The sequence below is a fragment of the Humulus lupulus genome, chromosome 7 (genome assembly GCF_963169125.1).
Source record: "Humulus lupulus chromosome 7, drHumLupu1.1, whole genome shotgun sequence".
Lineage (NCBI taxonomy): Eukaryota > Viridiplantae > Streptophyta > Magnoliopsida > Rosales > Cannabaceae > Humulus > Humulus lupulus.
The window spans coordinates 29,952,743-29,955,588 of record NC_084799.1 but is presented as its reverse complement, the minus strand read 5'-3'; the positions used below and the strand labels follow the sequence as shown (position 1 = coordinate 29,955,588).

At 41.5% G+C, this 2,846-nt stretch overlaps 1 non-coding gene across 1 annotated transcript; it reads right to left on the bottom strand.

Annotated features, from left to right (window-relative positions):
• Positions 1 to 680: 680 nt before the first annotated feature.
• On the bottom strand, positions 681 to 787 carry LOC133793315 (small nucleolar RNA R71). The gene has a single exon (XR_009874764.1). It is a non-coding gene; the product is annotated as a small nucleolar RNA R71 (small nucleolar RNA).
• Between the last annotated feature and the right edge of the window lie 2,059 nt (positions 788 to 2,846).

Below are 2,846 nucleotides of genomic sequence, written 5' to 3'. Positions count from 1 at the left end.
ACGGATACTTGCGTATCAATTTTAGCGAACAAGTTTTTGGTGTCGTTGCCGAAGATTGATTTTTATTAATATCAATACAATTAATTTTTATTCTAATTTGGTTTTTCTGTGTTAATTGTCTGTAACTATTGTGTTTGAGAATCTTAATTTCAAGTGCCAATTTGTATATGAGATGTCAAGGGACTGACAATCTTTTGCCCATTAATACTGAAATTGAGAGGACTTGCAGACAGAACAGAAAGCATAAAAGGTTAGCAAAGATGGCCCAACATCAAGGCAATGTGTTGAATGGGGACGCTGTTGAGCCAGCAGTTCGCACACTTAGAGACTATGTGTTCCCCGCTGTTACTGGAGTACAAACATGCATCCAACCGCCGACAGTTGCAGCTAATAATTTTGAAATTAAGCCGGCAATTTTGCAAATGGTCTAGTCTACTGTCCAGTTTGGTGGACTCCCTACTGAGGATCCCAATACACACATAGCCAATTTCATGGAGTTGTGTGGAACTTTTAAATATAATGGGGTCACTAACGATGCTATTAGACTGAGATTGTTCCCGTTCTCACTACGGGATAGAGCTAAAAGTTGGTTGAACTCTCTTCAAGCCAATTCAATCACTACATGGGATGCCTTAGCTCTGAAATTTCTTGCTGAATTTTTCCCTCCATCCAAGGCTGCAAAGTTAAGAGGGAAAATTAATAACTTCTCTCAATTTGATGGAGAGTCTCTTTATGATGCATGTGAGAGGTTTAAGGAGCTTTTGAGGAAGTGTCCTCATCATGGGATTGAAAAATGGATGCTAGCCCCTAATTTTTACAACGGTTTGTGTGGGACGACTTGCACCATTATTGACGCTGCAGCAGGTGGTGCTTTCATGAGCAAGAGTGCTAATGAGGCTTATGAATTGCTTAAAGAAATGGCCATGAATAACTATTAGTTGCCTAGTGAACGGGATAGAAATAAGAAGGGAGCTGGATGCTATTACCGCTCTCACTGCTCAGGTTGCATCATTGACCAAGCAACTGCAACAAAATTCTATGGCCACCCAAGTCATGCAAATCCAAGCGATATGTCATAAATGTGGTGGTCCTCACCCATTTGAGCAGTGCATGGTAGTTGAGATGAACAAGTCCATTCCCATGGAATAGGTGAATATGATGGGAAATTTCAATAGGCAACCTAATCCATTCTCCAACCCGTTCAATCAAGGGTGGAGAAATCAACCTAATTTTGCATGGAGAAATAATCAGGATCCTCAATAAATTCAGCAGCCTATGCTTCAAGCTCCACCTCAGGCACCATTACAACCACCAGTACTACATGTTGCTCAAGAGAAGACAAATGAGTTACAAGTTGCATTGTTAACTCTGACCAACTCTCAATCTCAATTTACGATAGAAACTCGCTCATCCATCAGGAATCTTGAGATGCAAGTTGGTCAATTGACAAATATGTTACAAAGTAGGCCTCAAGGAAATTTTCCAAGTAATACAGAGGTGAATCTTAAAGAGTAGTGCAATGCAATCTCTTTGAGGAGTGGGAAGAAGTTGGAAGAGTCAGTCAAGAAGTCTATACCTGCACCAAAAGTTGATGTTGAGAATGAGGGTAAGGTAGAAGAAGAGGTTATTGAAGACCTTGAGAAGAAGCAGTCACTAGTGAATTATAAGCACCACATCAAGATTCCATATCCTCAGCGACTTCAAAAGAAGACACATTACAAGCAGTTTTTGTAATGCCCCAAATATCCTAATAAGGTTTAGGACCTTGATTAGGAGGCCAGGAGGGCCATAATTGATTTAATATGTTATAAAATGAATATATGCATGTTAATGTGAATTATATTATTATATGATGATAAATGCATGCGTATGGGAGTATTTAAAAAGATAAGGGCATTTTGGTAATTTGGCCTGTTGAGGGCATATTTGTAAATTGGGTGCATATTGTAATATGTGAATGAGATTTCATTATTATGGAGATATATTTGAGCTATTCGACATGAGACGGTCATATATAATGGATTAGCGGTTTTGTCATAACGGGGTCAATTTTGGGGTAATAGAAATGTTATTTGGTGATAGATTGGGAATATTTGAGATCAGGGTGAAATTCTGGAAGTTTTGACTATAGTGTCCCCGGGGGTGTTTTCGGGACCCCGAGCACAAGGTTTTATTTAAGGTTACTTAAGCTTGAAGTAGCTTGACAGATAAGAACATACGTTAGAAACTTCTCGTTCTCTCTCAAAACAGTCTGTTTTACCGTTTGAGCCTTTTTGAGGGAATCTTGAGTTCTGGGAGTCGGAATCAAGCGAGGGCCGAGGCATAGCGATCCTAGGAAAGATTAAAAGCTTCTTAACCGAAGGATTTGATGAGAAACAACCCAATCGAAGGTAATCTAAGTTTTAAGTTTTAAGTTTTTAAAGTTTTAAAGCTTAGAATTGGACTTTGTTAATTGTTGAGTTTTTTGGTCGGTTTGAGCTTTGGGTTTTGAGGGTTTTGGAGTATTAGGAAGCTTGGGAACTTTGATTTGATGATTGGGGAATGTCTGGGTATGTTTTTGTAGGATTTGGAGTGTTTAAAACGCGTTTGGGAATGGCCCAAGGTTGGGGGCCGCGGCCCTGTTCTTGTGCGCCGCGGCCCTAGTTCGAAGAAGCAGGTGTCAGGAAGTGAGCCTTGCTGGGCGCCGCGGCCCTAGATGGAGGGCGCCGCGGCCCTTGCCTCAGAGAACCCTAGGGGCCGCGGCCCAAGGTGCTAGGGCCGCAGCCCTTGCCCTGTTTTCACCCCGTTTGCTCGTTTTGACCCCGGGAACTTAGCTATGGGCCTCGGGAGTGTCCCTACTACTTGGA